A 16,342-nucleotide genomic window follows, 5' to 3' on the forward strand; every position below is an offset into this window, starting at 1 on the left:
TAGATGTGAACCCTCCTCCCTCTCCTGAGATATGCTGCCACCACCACCATGAGCTTGGTGAAGACCCTCGGGGCAGAGGTCAACCCGACTGGCAGGACCCGAAACTGAAAGTGTGAGTTGCCAACCGCAAACCTCAGGTATTTTCTGTGCTTTGGATGGATCGGCACATGAAAATAAACATCATGTAGGTCCAGTGACACCAACCAATCCTGAAGTCGAAGGGCCTGAAGGACCTGAGAAAGAGTGACCATCTTGAACTTGTCCTTCCTGAGGAACTTGTTCAAGCAACGTCTTTCTTGGGAATCAAAAAATATGGGGAATACCAGCCCTTGGTCCTCTCCGCCACAGGAACTAGTTCTATAGCGCCTTTCTCCAGCAGGGTCAAGATTTCCTGCACAAGGAGCGGATCCAGAATCTTCAAAGAGCTTCCCGGTGGATTGTCGTGAGGCCGACTTAGGAAGGGTAGGCAGTAGCCGTAGGCTATTGTTTCCAGAAACCACGCACCTGAATAATGGCTCGCCACTCTTCGAGATGCTGAGACAGTCTGCCCCCAACCGGCGAACAATGAGACCTGGCCTCATAGCTGTTTTGGAGCGGCTGTGGCAGCGCCTGAAGGCAAAGAGGCAGCTGCTTGAGCGGCTTTGGCACCTCTTCCCTGTCCACCATGCAGAACTCTACGGTGGCCCCTTTGACTGACCGCTCCTCTCGCTCTACCAAAAGACGATTAGCATTGAACCACCCCTCCACTGCTGTCCCCTAGGACGAAAAGGCGGAGGTTGACGCACAGCTGCGCCCAAAGATTTAGCAGATGCTTTGGAGGTCTGCAACCTCTCAAGGCTCTCGTCAGCCTTGCTGCCAAACAAATGACAATCGTCAAAGGGCATGTTGTGCAGACGGGCCTGCACATCCGGTGCAAACCCCGACTTCTGCAACCACGCAAACCTGCGTATCATGGTGCTTGCAGCCATGGACCGGCTGACACTATCAGCCGTGTCCAACCCAGACTGAAGGGATTCACACATGGCATTCTTGCCATCCTGTACAACAGCAAGAAACCCATCCCTTTCTTCCCCTTCGGGAATATGCTCAGCCGCCAGAGAGACAATTCCACAGAGTGTGCGAACATTTTGCTAAGGCACAGGTGGAGTTAGCCGATTTTAGTGCCATTCTCCCAGCCGAAAATACCTTGCGTTCCCACCCATCGAAGCGCTTGTCATCCCGATCAGGAGGGATGGTAGGGTACGCCATCTGCCTCGAGGTGGCTGTGGCTGCATAAACCACCAAACTCTCAGGAGTGGGGTGTGTGGATAGGTAGCTGGAGTCGCTACTGGGTGGGCAGTATTTCTTAGTCAACGACTTGTTGACTGCCGGAAGAGATTCTGGGGTGTTCCAAGTAGCAGCCACCCTTTTCTGTAAAGCCATGAGAAAAGGCAACACTGGATCAGTGGACGGACCCTGATCTAAAATGTCAGTCAAGTCATCCTGATCGAATTCAACTGGAGGGCTGGACCACCCTAGGTACTCCGTAACTCTCGACATCAACCTCCTATAGGAGGATTCAGCATGAGCCCCAGGCTCTGGCCTACCAAACTCCATTTCAGGAGATGTGTCAAGGCCAATGGCATCAAGTAAAGACTGAGGCAGATCCTTCATCTGACTGTCCTCAGAAAAGACAATGTCAGGAGCTTCAGGTGTTTCACCAGGAATATCAAAAGGCTCCAACTCCACATCAGACCTCTCCTCATCCTCATCTATGTTCTGTAGAGAATGAAAGAACTCCATCCCTGCCTCCTGGTTCTTCTTGACCTCTCAGTTGCGTTCGGCATTGTAGACCATCTAGCACTCACTGGCATTCTACATTGCTGCATGGGAATCAGCGAGACTGTCTTCCAATAGTTCAAGTCCTACCTCACTAACCACCATCAGTTTATCCAGGTGGACGTCACCTATTCTTATCCATCACCTGTGGAGTATCACAAGAGTCCATCCTGCTTCTCTGGATTGTCATGCCTTGGCCCCTTTATTGCTAGGCTCCTGCTCCTAAGCTATGCTCAACTATACCCTCGTTACTAACCCCCCCCTTCCAGTAGTTTCCAATATTACTCTGTAAAGCACACTTCTGCTTTCTGAAACAAAATGAATATTCCCCTGGCTGCCGAGAGGATGTCTGCTTCATTCTTACACAAGGTTATCAAGCAGTCGGACGCCAGGGTCTTCTCGTCGCCACCCTACTCTAAGTGCCCTTTCAGTGTTCATTCCAAGATTGATGGCGAATAAGTGCTGAATATGTGCAATCATGTCTAATCCCATGTCTCCTTCCTTAAAAGCTTTATCTTTTATATTCTCCATTCAGAATCTCTTTCGGAGGTCCTCACATTTTTCCTCCAGGTATTGGATCTTCTAGAAAACATTTTGTAGGTCATGAGATATCTTCGGGATCAGTTCAATCATTCACTTAAATATCCATGGAAAAATCCTCTAACATATTGTCCACCTGAGCTTTGATCGTTGCCGGAATTTCTGTGTTTAACTTGGACAACGCAACCACAACATCTTCCTTACTGGGGAACATACTTGCCTCTGTTTCCAAGTGCCATCTCATGACCTTCTGCTGCACTAGGGCTGCAAACCGCAGTGTTTGCCGTAGAATCCTTACAGAGCTACTTTGCCTCCAACCCCTTCACTAAACATGAGGTTTTCAAAACGTTTAGTGCCCATTATCAAGCTGGTAGTAAACTATTTAGGCATCCTTTTCTTTAAAACTCTCCCTCCGCCTTAATGCCAGTCTATTAGCAGTGCCCACACAAATACAGCACAGCATTGTGCGCCCCTCCATCACAGATCCACTGGCTTCTAGTGTGTTTGGCTTACAAAAGTCCATGCTGATGCTCTGGGGACCCCTAGACTGTAGTTAGGTTCTGAACCTTTACTCTATATTAATGGTGTGGCCTCACAATTTAGCTTTTGGCCCCTCTAATGGTCCTTGCATTTGGCATCCATTAGCCTCCTGTCAGTCCATTCCTTTCCCTCCCATCACTAAGTAAGCTGCAACAACTTTAAATAGACTCTGCAAAAAGGGCAGGCTCCTCAGAATGACATGTGCCACAGTCCACCTCAATTCCCCACACTTCATGGCTGCTCTGTAAATAATGCTCCTATATGAATTGATGATCCATGAATTGAGGATCCATCAGGGTATGCCAACCTCAGTAGTCTGCCTATTTACACCCTGGGTACCTCTATACTTTCTTCAGTATGCTCTTTTTCTGGCCACTCAGTTTTCCACTGCACCATGCTCAGGTGTTGGAAGGGGTCTCACTTTCTGGCTGTGTGTGTGTGCACCCCATCCTGATCACATTACGCAGGGTTCTGTCAATCCACTCCGACCTACAAGCGGGGGAGCTGGCGTGTGCACCCACTGCGTTTCACTGTCTCCAGTGTCGCTCACATACACTCCCCATTTACTCCTGACACGAAGCACAGAGCACCAGATAGTCACACACCTCACAGCTCTGAAGCCTTTGGGTGGCTGCCATAACAGGCCGCATCACTCCTCTCCAACTCCAGGCAAGTTGTGCCTTTACAGCAATGTGGTAGAGTCCCCACGATTTCCACAGGTGTGGTTCTGAACTAAGTGGCAATTTTGGATGCGATCCGCCCCACACCCCCCCGCCCCCACTCCCTTTCCCGGGACTGCCACCAGTCTGGGTATTGGATCAAAGAGCACCAGCTTGGACTTGCAGCCTTCCACATTTCAAATAACACACACTTCTCATAACAGATTTCTTCTTCTTTTGCTTTCTATTTGAAAAACAAGTTCCCATAAAAGTAGATAAGAATGATTACATTTTACAATAAGAAAGATTACATTACAGCAAATAGTGATAAACAGCACATAACATTTCAAACTCATTTAAAGAGGCTGATTAACCCCAGGGAGACAAACTCAGAAGACCAGTATCTGCTTCCCTCATACTCTTAGTATGCAATTTACAAAAATGGAAATCACTGAAATAATCTGTTTCTCTTTGTTGCCCGTCTATCACAACACGTGGCTCCAAACTTCATCAACATGATCTCAGACTGTGCAGCAGCTTTCAGAGAGTATATTGCATTTATATACATCAGGTGTTTGGTCATACAGAATTTAATTCATGTATACGGCTGGTGTGATGAATCCAGTGGAGTCATAACAGATTGCCTGGAAGTGATGACCTCCCATGTGCCCACGTGGCCTGGGGACGGCAGCCGCTACCTGATCCTAATCATAACCCTGTGGGCGGCTTTTTGAGGGAGGATCATATGGGAGGAGACAGCTCCCGGGGGGTGGCATGACTGGACAAGATGCTGTATCTCCCCCTTTTCCATGAGAAAGACTGATTAATACCCAGGACCCTTTTCAATGAAGAAAGCCTCTAATACCAAAGACCCTCATGGCATAATGTATGATGAATCAGTTGCGATTCTTCCCATCATTTCCAAGATGGCCGCCGGGGTGAGGAGACGTGTTTGAGACGCTCTCCACCCGGGCCGCCAAAAATAGGCACAACAAGCGCAGCAGAAACGAGAAGAACGGAATGAAATTCCCCCCGCCGACATAACAACCCCTCCAGCGCAGTCCCCTCACTCCGGGACCACTGCAGCAGAACAGACGGGGACGGTGAACGAACTGCCCGTCCCCCATCAGGAAGAACAAGACTCCTGCCCGGAGCCGAGGAAAGGAGAAAAGGCGGCCCCTCTCCCTGCGGCTGGGGCGAGCGGAGCATTGCGGTGGACGTGGCTGCCGAGACACCGGCGGGCGGGAAGAGGAGAGCGGAGTGCGGCAGGGAGCCCCTCCAGACGGAGACCAACACGGGCGGCGCCTGACCCGGAGGCGCGGACAACGTGCCCCGGGCGGACCGCTCTGATGCAGGGAGCGGTGACCGCCCGAAATCTACAGCGGAGGTGAGACCCCACGAGGGAACCCGCCGGGGCAAGGCAGGACCCCGGACATGGGTGACGCGAAGGAAGTACACCGGGCGCGGGCGGAGGAACCCCCCCAGTGCTTCCCGTTGCGCTCCGTGTGGTGAGGGGCACCCGGAGGCGTAGGGGAAGCATATATAAGCACTAAATGCTTGCAGAGCGGCCTTCCCAGGAGACCGGCAGTTAAGGAGGGTGTGGGGCGGTCCCCCCCCATAAGAACGCAGGTGAGGGGGTGCCACCCCCCCCCACATCCCAAGGGGTCCCACAAGACACAGGGGCGTATTGAAGAGACACAGCGCCAACGGATCAGCAAGGTCCTAGCATAAAACGAAAAAAGAGGGGGCAAAAGGACTCCCGTCCCCAGGCAACCATACCGCAGCCAGCACGCAACCACCTCGTGAATAAGCAACCTCAAGGCCAGTCCCCTTAACGCCGGGGAAATCACAACCCAGACCAAGGGTAAGGAGTGAACAGAGGAAAGCCTCGGCGGGGAACCCGGCCAAGGGAAAGGGGGGAGGAGAACCCCCGGCTCTGGCCAGCATACACCAGCTTGCAGGTAACAGGCTACTACAAGGGAACGGGAGAAACAGGATACTTAAGCCCAGACCCAATCTGGGACAAGACCATCCATTTACTCACAAGACTCTGACACCCCGGGAAGACGGTATACCATGTCAAGAGCCAAAGCGAAAGGCAACGCCACACAACAGACACCGCAAACTTCAAAACAGGACGCAAACATGATGCAAATGTGGTCGTCGGACAGCTCTTCACAAAATAAAGGGAAAACCCAGGAAGACTCACAGGGGGAAGGCAACACCGATTCGAACCAGAAACAACTTCCCGAGAGAGAGAGAGAGAGAGAGAGAGAGAGAGAGAGAGAGAGAGAGAGAGAGAGGATATGCAAACCTGGTTTCGGGACCTACAAGACAAGTTCATGTCCACAGTGCAGGAACAATTCACGACCATGAAAAATTATATGAAGCAGGCGGTACAGGATATCAAAGTGGACTTGGCCAAATTTGAGGAAAAAACAGACATAAACGAAAGAACAATCCAGAGTGTCGAAGAAGAAACACAACAGGTGAGCGAAACGCAAGAACAATTGGTGAGACTAACCCACAACCTAGAAATTCAATGCGAGGACCTAGAGAACCACTCCAGACGGTCCAACATACGCATCAAAAACATGGCAGAAACTGTCCTGGACAAAGACCTCAAGAAGGCAGTGAAGGAAGTGTTTAGAGAGGTCCTGGACGCCCAGGAGATGGAGGAAATCGGGGTGGACCGTGTCCATAGGGTCGGGCCGAAGAGATTGGGGGCGCCGGGAGAAAGACCAAGGGATGTCCTGGTAGCACTCTCATCATATCCACAAAAAGAACAGATACTGAGGAAAGCGAGAGAAATGGAACACATCAGAATGAATGGGCAGAAAGTACAACTTTATCAGGACTTGGCTCTGATGACCCTGCAAAAAAAGTGCTATGGCCCCCTTGGTAAAGGCATTGGTGGCAAAAGAAATCCGCTACAAATGGACCTTCCCATTTGGACTGATGTTTACATGGGAGGGGAAACAGAGAAGAGTGACCACATAGGAAGAAGGCCTCAATATAATGGGAATCCAGGAAGGCGATGAGGAATCAGAAGGGTCTACACAAAGGAGAGAACAGACGAGACAACTGAGAGGCTGGGAAACGATCAAACAGAGGAGGTCAAACACAGGAAAGGAGGGCCGCAAGAATCTATAATGAAAGAACCCAAAAAAGTGGAACAACAAGCTCACATGTAAGGCGACAACGAAATTACGTACCCGCTGACGGCGGGAGGGAAAAGGAATGATCGGCTACAAGTAACCTGGAGTCGGCGGCCCGGGAAGGACCCACCGTCTTGGAATTTGGTAAGGACTGATGAAAAGATGGGGTTTAGAATCCCCCGCAAATTTATCCCTCGTGGATAGGGAGAGCAGGGAGCGATGGGCGCAACACCCTAGCGTCATTAGGAACCCTCGCCCTACTCGGGGGCAAATTGTTTGGTTTAATGTTTATGGTTGGAGGGGTCAGTTTATGGGGAGGGAGGGTGTGGGGCTGGAACGACTTATATTGGGCAAACATGGGAACCAGAAAAATCTGCATGAACACGTAGATAATGGGGAAGATCCGTATCTTAAGCTTTAATGTGAGGGGTATAAACCATCCAATGAAAAGGGTGAAGCTGGAGAAGCAGCTGAAAAGGGAGAAGGCAGATATAATACTGCTCCAAGAAACCCATATCAGGACGAGGGACAAGCAGAACATTCGCATTAGAGGGTATAAAATTTGGACACAGGCAACCTCAACAGAGAAAAAAGCAGGGGTGCTGATTGCGATAAAGGAAGGGAGTGAGGCCAACGTGGCGGATACTCTAGTGGATAAAGAAGGGAGATACGCGCTTGTCAATGTGGACTTTCATGGATATCGCCTTACACTGGTATCGATATATGCTCCAAATCAGGGGCAAGACAGATTCCTCAAAGATTTACTGGGGAAAATAGAAGGCTTTGCAAGGGGGGAGGTGATCATGGGAGGCGACCTCAATATGGCATGGAATCCATTACTAGACAGAAGCGCAGGTAACGCCCTGGGGCAGGGACCACCATCAAAACGCCTCAAACAGCAGATGGACCACCTGGCCCTGAATGATGTGTGGAGGGAACAGAAGGAGTTCCCATACTTCTCGCATGTTCCAATTCTATGTCAAGGATCGACTATTTCTGGGCTTCGGTGGGTCTGTTGGGAAAGATTCAAGGGATAGAACTGGGAACGATAGCGCTACCGGACCATGCTCCGCTATGGCTGGACCTAAATTTACTGGGGAAAACAAATGGCCTGTGGAGGTGGAGACTTCCACTGGATGTAATCCAAGATCCGATAACAGGGGAAGCCATAAAAGAAATGATAGAATATTTTGCACAAAATGACACTGGGGAGGTCCCCATGGGCACAATCTGGGATGCGTTCAAAGCTGTTTTGCGAGGGAAGATCAAAGCCCTAAAAATTACGAAAGACAAACAAAGATACATGTGGGAAAAGGAGCTGGAAAAGTCTATAGCAGAACTGCACGAGAAAATCCTGACCCATCCCACTAAGGCTATCAAGAAAGCGCTGAAGCAAACAAAGGGCCAACTGGAGCAGCTGCGCTCAAAGGGAGCAGAAAAGAAATTGCTGTACCTGAGACAGAGATATTATATAAAAGCCAATAAAGCAGACAGACTCTTAGCGAGACAACTCTGCAAAAAGCAGAAAGAAATAACGATTAAGGCCATACGAAATTCCGAAAGGGAAATACAGACTCGAACGCAGGGTATAGGAGAGGCATTTAAAGAATAATATCAAAAACTCTACTCCTCAGACCTCACAGATGCAGATGAACAGGACACATATTTGATGAAAGATCTCCCCATCCCACGAATCTCAGAAGAGGATAGACTAGCTCTGGAGAACCCAATCAGGGTAGAGGAAGTTAGAAAAGAGATAGCAGATCTCCCGGTAGATAAAGCACCTGGCCCAGATGGCTTCTCAGCCCCCTTCTATAAAAAATATGTAGAACAGATTTCCCCAATCCTCACTAGGCTCCTAAACTCATTCAAAGAAAATACCAATGTGATTCCCACAATGAATGAGGCGAAGGTGTTAGTCTTCCATAAACCTGGGAAAGACCCAACACTCCCCGAGGCGTATAGGCCAATTTCCCTGATCAATTTGGACGCAAAGATTTATACAAAGATATTGGCAGCAAGACTATCCCCGCTCCTCCCAAAATTAATTAAACTAGATCAATCGGGCTTCATCCCGGAAAGGCAAACCCATGATAATCTTAGGAGACTAATTCACTTAGGGGAAAAAATTTGCATAACACATACCCCAGCACTATTACTCTCAGTGGATGCCGAGAAGGCGTTCGACCGGGTAGAATGGTCAATGCTATCTAGAGTCCTCACCTACATGGGATTTGGGGAACAATAAATAGCCATGGTAAGGGCAAACTATAACTCCCCTTCTAGCAGGGTGGTAATTAATGGGGAGGTTACGGACAGGATACTAATATCGAGGGGCACGAAACAGGGCTGCCCACTATCCCCACTTTTGTATGCTATATTCTTGGAACCCTTCTTAATAAAAATTAGGGAGACTACCCACATTAAAGGGATTGAGATGACAGGAACACAGCATAAAATAATAGTGTACGCAGATGACATGCTGATAACCTTAGAAGATCCGGAGACATCTTTACAGGCTGTGGTGAAGGAATTAGAAGTATTTGGGAACATATCAGGACTAAAAATCAATAAGAAAAAGTCAGAAATCCTAATCCTGGCGGGAGATAGGGGGAAGATAGAAGGAGCAGGTAACCTACTGGACCTGAAAATTGGCGGGAAGGGCATTAAATACTTGGGAATTAGAATAACCCAAAAGATAGAGCAGCTATATGGGGAAAACTACCTGCAACTTCTAGCGGACGTACGTAGAGACCTAGAAAGATGGAATCCACTATCAATCTCCTGGTGGGGCAGGATCCAATCAGTTAAAATGACCATTCTCCCAAAGATATTATACTATTTCCAGGTTCTCCCTGTGGCAGTCCCCCACACCATCTTTAAAACACTCTCCAAAGCTATTTCCACATTCATATGGAGAGGAAAGACCCCCGAGACTAGCTAGGCCCCCCCTCACAGCACCAATTGGGGAGGGGGGATGGCACTCCCCCACTTTAAGAAGTACTTCCAAGCCACGCAATTAAAGGTCCTGAGGGAATGGATGGGGGAAGACCCTCAGCCGATATGGGCAAGGCAAGACAGGGCGGTGGCCAGGACACCTTTGGTCGAACTTCTCTGGAAGCAGAAACAACATAGACACCCTAATCTAGGGATTAGCGAAATTATGAAAACCACATTAGAGACATGGGACTCCCAAACACGGAAAGGCATTATGACCACGGCGCTTGGCCCCTTTACACCCATATGTCGAAATCCCCAATTCCCACCAGGTATGGAACAAGGGGCATATGAAAAATGGGAAGAGGCGGGAATAACGAAAATTGGGGAAATGTTTATAGACAATGAAATCAGGCCACATGACTCGTGCTTCGTATCAACATCACGTCTCCGACGTGATAAATATAGATATGAACAACTCAAACACTGGTTGAAAACTCCGGACATTACTAAAGCGGCAACCAGGGGCCTAACACCATTCGAGAACTATATCATATCCAACTCGGGGGCCAAAAAATGGGTGTCAACGCTGTACTAATTCATAAACACACGAGACAAAGACATCAAATGGTCATACATGATTAGGTGGGGCAAAACATTGGGGGAGGAACCTACGAAAGCCCAATGGGAAGACCTATGGAAATTGATTCCCAAGCTGACGCGCTCAGCGTAGACCAGAGAAATGTGGACCAAAATAGTGACTCAATGGCACTACACGCCAGAAAGACTGCAAGCCATGTTTCCCAAAACATCAAATAAATGCTGGGGAGGCTGTGAGGAAGTGGGAACGTGGAGGCATATTTGGTGGGATTGTAAAGGGATAAAACCATTCTGGGAAGAAATTAAGGAAGAGATTGGAAAGACGTTTCCAGATGTGAGGATGTTAGAAGAAGGGGTCTGGCTGTGCAGAATGAGAGACCAAACAGCAAAAAAAATTAAAAAGACTCAGTGGAGAGGTTTCATGGGGCTCCTCATTGCAGCATGGTCAACCATCGCCCAGAACTAGAAAACCAAAGACTCCCCACTAACATACACATGGCTACAAAAGGTGTGGGCGCACAGAACAATGGAAAAGGTTACGCACACACTCAAGGGCACGAGAGACAAATTTGCAATGGAATGGGAAGGGATTCTGGACTATCTTCAGTCGGACTTTATGGATCAATGGTGTCCCCATAACATCAAAGTATCGGACATCTTCAATGCATGAATAAGTTCCCGGAATGGAATGCCAGACTTTAGAGCCCTAGGGGGCAGGTAGGAGGGGGGGGGGGTGTTGTGCGTATTGTGATGTTCAGTTATGTAAAACCAATAAACATATGTTTTAAAAAAAAAAAAAAAAGGAAAACTTCCCAGGCATCTACCCGAGGATCTCCCTTTAAGTCTTTGTATAGAAGCTAACCCGGAGATGTTTAAGACATCAACCTGGGAAGAGAGCGAGAGAGAGAGAGACTATTCCCTTATCCCAAACTGCCCAAAAATTGAAAGAACAAATGGTAGCAGTAAGGAACATAGTTCATCTCAATATGGTCAAAAGCTCAGGAACAACAGAAAGAATGTCATGACAGGAAGGCAGTGATGAGATTGTTCTCCATAGGGCCGAAAGTATTGGTCCTTCCCTCATCTGATGGCATGGACCATATGAAATACTTGAACAGATGGGACCTTATAATTACAAAATGTCACAGCCTGATAGGAAAATTTAAAACTCACATCTAGCATATTAATTTACTTAAAGAGTGGAAAGAACCTATGTAGAAAAATACCTCTATCATGCTAACCAATCTTCTACCAGAAGAAAACAAGGACAACCAGATAATTCTCCCCGAGTTATCCCAAAATCAAAAACAGCATTTATTGGGCCTGTTACAGCAGTTCCCTGACGTGTACATGCCTGAGCCAGGGAGAGTGAAAGGGGTATACCATTTGTGAGGAACTCATGGTAACAACAAGTAAGACAGACACAAGTGATGACAGTTCAAGGATGTTAATTGAACAACGAAATGCTGTATGCCGGTTGAAAAAACACCTAATCTAAATCTAAAACAAAGATGGGAACAAAGGTCAACCATCAAATGAATATAATGCAGTCCTAGTGACATTGTGTCAAAATAAAAAGGGCCTATACTAAGAAACCTATTGCCAAACCTCACAACTAATACAAAAAAGTGTGTGGGATAGTTCTCAAGAAAAGAAATAGAGTTCTCAAAAAATAGGTCAGGAGGCAGTAGCCTGGGCCTCCCTTCCCCACGTTTTGGACACGGGGTAAGATGGGGGCTTGAAGTACAGTACAGTCTCGGGCTTCTCCAGCACGAGATGACAGTTCCAATGGCAGCTCTCAGGACACACTCCCAGGCTTTTATAGCACGAGATGATAGTTCAGCTTTTAACCCTCAAGCTTTCAGTTATCAGGGCCGTTGATGACCAAGTCTCGTTTCCTTTGAAAGTCTCTTGCCTTCGAGGACCGGACGTGCTCAAACAACAAAACAAAAGTTGCTTTAACAAATGAAAGTGCTTTTCCAATCTTCACTGGGTGATGGGTTTACCCTTGGGTCCCCCTCTTCTGGGTGCCGAGCCTTCTTAATCGTATTCCAAAATATATCACAGTTCCTTTATCAATCAACTTTGGGTGATGGCTTCACCCCTGGATCGCCCTCGGTCGGGCTCGGACCGCCTTTTGGGGGATTTCTTTTCCCTTGGTTTCCTAAATGTTCACTTTCTCTGTGGGATTCACTACCCTTTTCCTCCCACTGCCTGTAGATCAAAGTCTTTCAATTGTACAGGGATTTTTCTTGACCCTCTGTGTGAATACTTTGGCCTATTCCGGCGGCCCTCCTACGGCCTTCTGGTACTTGTTTCTCTCATATGGGGCTGGACCAGAGTCTCTCGAATTAGCACCCACGTGGTACCGCTTTGCCTCTGCAGCTGGTCTCCCCTTCACACTTTCAACAGTTCATTCAAAATTCATTAGCTTTGGTTCTAAACTTGCCACTTTTGCGATTCTCACTCATCACAGCCCGGTTCTTATCGGTTCTCCCCTCGACTCACCGTTTATGATGAACCACTTGGCTGTTGGCTTCTTTGGAGTTAAGGCTTGTACCACGGGCGCGGGAGCTTCCCTCGACCCAGCCTATCAGCATAGGCTTGTCTCATGTACCATTGACATCTGCTGCAGGACACTTGTGCTATTGTTCGCGGTCTTAGGCTCTCTTCCACAAAGGTTCTGCGGGTCTGGGACGAAAAGGGCAAGGTCATTTCTCTCCTTGCCACCCTCTCGATTGATGCTGCCTTTCTCCTTCTCTTGAACTGCGGCATGGTAGCAGTCTCGTCGTGCTGTCTGCCATGCTCCACCTTTCATCTCTGTGGGGAAGGGAAAGGGCCGTCACGTGTGTGTGTGTGTGTGTGTGATTCTGATCAATTGCTTGTCTTTGCCTGACCCATGTATTAGGACATGTCAGGTAAACGGCTCTGGTGTTAGTCTGTTGTCCTTTGTGTTGTGTGAAAGTGTTAGAAGGGGGGGGCAGTGGTTTGGAATGTCCTGTGTGAAAAGATGGAAAAAGGTGTAAAAGGAAGGGGGGGTAGCGCGTCTCACCCGTCTGTGTCCCACTCCCTGAGGATACCCTCATCCAGGTGATGCTCCCTGACTGGTCCACCCCCAGGAACTGGATCCTAGGGAGACACCTTCAGGTTTCTCACACATTATATACATACTCCTGCGGGACAGGTAGTACATTGCTGAAAAGAGAAAGCCAATCATTCAGGAAGAAGTAGAAACTTGTTGAAGACAGACATCATTGAACCATCACAAAGTCCCAGGTCCTACCCCATTGTCTTAGTGGCCCAGCCAGATACCTCCTGGGGATTCTGTATAGATTTCAGAAAAGCAAAGAAGTGTCCCAGTTTGACAGCTATCCCATGCTCAGGATAGATGATCTGATTGATAAATTAGGAGATGCCAAGTACCTTTTCACTATTGATTTAACAAACGGTTACTGGCAAATTCCTGTTAATCCAGCCGACAAACCCAAGAGAGCATCTACCACTCCTCTGGGGTTATTTCAATTTAAGGTATTACCTTTCGAATTGCATGGGGCCCCTGCTACTTTGCTACTTTCCAGAGGTAAATGGATCAAGTTCTAAAAAGTGTTTTCATCTTTTTGTGGGGCTTGTATTGATGATATTATGTACAGCAAAACCTGGCCTGAACATATGTTCCATCTGTATCAGGTTACCAGAGCATTGAGGAAAGCAGGATTGACAGCTAACCCAAAGAAATGCTGCTTAGCTAGATCAGTGGTAAAATACTTGTGATTCTTTGTGGGGAATGGATTAGTACATCATCAACCGGTCTGCTCCCAAAACAAAAAAATAAATTACAAGCTCCTTTGTGTCTTGTTGGTTATTATTTAAGGTTCGCTCCGAATGTTTCCATCATCTCTGGTCGTCTTACTGACAAACGTAAGAAGGCAGCCACGCAGAAATTGAAGTGGCAAACAGAACAACAAAAATGTTTGAACAAGTTAAAACATATACTGTGTAGTGAGCCTATTTTGAAAGTGGCAGATTTCAACTGCCCTTTTATTTTGTAAACAGATGCTTCCCATATTTGTTTAGGAGCAGTGTTATCTTAGCTCCATGATGGCATAGACCATCCAAATCCTCTATATAAGTTGGAAGTTGTTTGATCAGGAAAAGACCTATGCCGTGTTGTAGGCCCTTGCCATCAAATGGGCAATAGCATACTTGAAATATTATTTAACGGGAAGGACTTTCAGATTGATTACTGATCACGCTCCTCTTAAATGGTTACATTTTGAGGAAAGATACCAACACTAGAGTCATGTGCTGGATTTTAGACTTACAGCCTTATTGCTTCTCAGTGGAACATCGGAAAGGTAAGGAACAAGGGAATGTTCATTTCTTTTCATGATTTCCCCTAGAGGCTAAGCAAACCAGTGACATTAGGGCGAGGGTATGTGATGAATCAGTAGGGATTCCTCCCAGAAATCTGGCCTGGGACCCTTCTCATGTGGCCAGGAAAAAGCAGACGCTTCCTGATCCTGACCTTGGGGGTAGTCTACTGTAGGAGGATCCCATTGGGAGGTGAGGGGGAGGTCAGAACAGGCCAGAAAGACTGGGAATCCCCCCTGTTTAACATTCCCCTTAATACCACACTTTCCACTGTTTGCCAAACAACAGAAGTTAGAAAATCAAACTTTCTTGCTGAAGACGACAAGTCCCATAATCCCATAAATACTGGGACGAGGAAGACAACTGAAGAGTTATGCTGTAGTAGTCAGGTAATTAAGTGGAACTGTGACTGGAGTGTGTGCAGTAGCAGCAGAGGCAGAAGGAAGAAGGCACAGTATTGGCAATCCAGACAGAAGTGGGAGAACCAGAGGGACGCCAGAACGTTGATGTAGCAGATTTCACCTGCTTGTTCTGTGAGGGTCCTGTTCCCCCAAACTCGGACGTGCTGAAACGCTCAGAGGCTGCGCAACGGAAGGCATGTAGGAAGACTGCCCTTCCACATGTGAGCCTTATTGCAGAGGTTGCCATACAAGAAGCGTGTTGGAGACAGAGGCGAGAACTGTTTTGAAGTCGTGGGTCTCAGGAACGGGAGGGGCTTCTTAATTGAGTGACTGAACCAGCGACAGCTTCAGCGAGGAAGGGTGTGGGTCCTAAGTGAAGTCAGAAGCAGTAAAAGTTGTGCAGCATGTGGAAAGAGGATCACAGAAGCCGGCGAGTCAAACCTGGCATTTTGATTCCTTGCGCAAGCACTGCCGGTAACAGTATCCAGCTTAATATTTACTTGCTTATAAGCAGAAGCAAGTTGAGTTTTTTCGTTGAAGACTTAATGGGACAATGGAAAAATAGCACTCGCTTGTGATCGGATAATTTCTCTTTCACACGCGTGAAAAGCGAATGTTACGAAAAAACATTGTTGAACATTTTAACCTTGTCAAAACTTATGAAGAAGTGGTTGCGTGTGCCTAATTTCGCTTCCAAAGGGAGGAGTGAACTTTGCATCTTTATTCATGCAAACAACCATTGCACATAAGAGGTCAAGTGTTTAAACATTGTATCTGCAGTTGGAGAGAGTGTGCATTACCCAAGCCAAGAGTACTTGCCCATTAAGACTGAAAGTAGCCTTTCTCAAAGCCAGTGAGTCCAATAGAAGATAGACTTTGCCTAAGATACAAGTGTGCAAGCATTACCTGATGCCAAGAGAGTGGCACTAACACTTCTGGGTAATTGTTTGGCTAACAGTTGGCACAGAGATGAAGGCAAAGTGGGGGAAGGAAAACCTTGCTGATTATAAAGATTATTTCAAGTTGGCCCAACCTATATTGTCTAAGACTATAAGAGAAAGTGAGAAGTGGATCATAAAGGCATACCTAGGTTATTATTGTGGCAGATGGATAAGAGGCAAAGAGGCTGCCCCTTTTGAAGATATTCAGAGGAAGAGTGCCTTGCCTATTTTAATGTGTTGAAGACCCTTAAAGTGAATCTGGTCAGAACCTGTCTCGAGTCACAAAGTACTGAAGCTGTGGTGGCATTACAAAATACTGAAGCTGTGGTGGTATACCTGGTTGTCAGTGGATGCAAGACTTCAGTGGTACAGGTTAA

General features: G+C 47.4%; 1 protein-coding gene across 1 annotated transcript in view; it reads right to left on the minus strand.

Annotated features, from left to right (window-relative positions):
* The window catches only part of HBS1L (HBS1 like translational GTPase), a 1,647,668-nt gene that overhangs the window by 829,333 nt on the left and 801,993 nt on the right, over positions 1 to 16,342 (minus strand). The window lies entirely within an intron of this gene.

The sequence above is a fragment of the Ambystoma mexicanum genome, chromosome 4p (assembly GCF_040938575.1).
Source record: "Ambystoma mexicanum isolate Mex_15411 chromosome 4p, UKY_AmexF1_1, whole genome shotgun sequence".
Lineage (NCBI taxonomy): Eukaryota > Metazoa > Chordata > Amphibia > Caudata > Ambystomatidae > Ambystoma > Ambystoma mexicanum.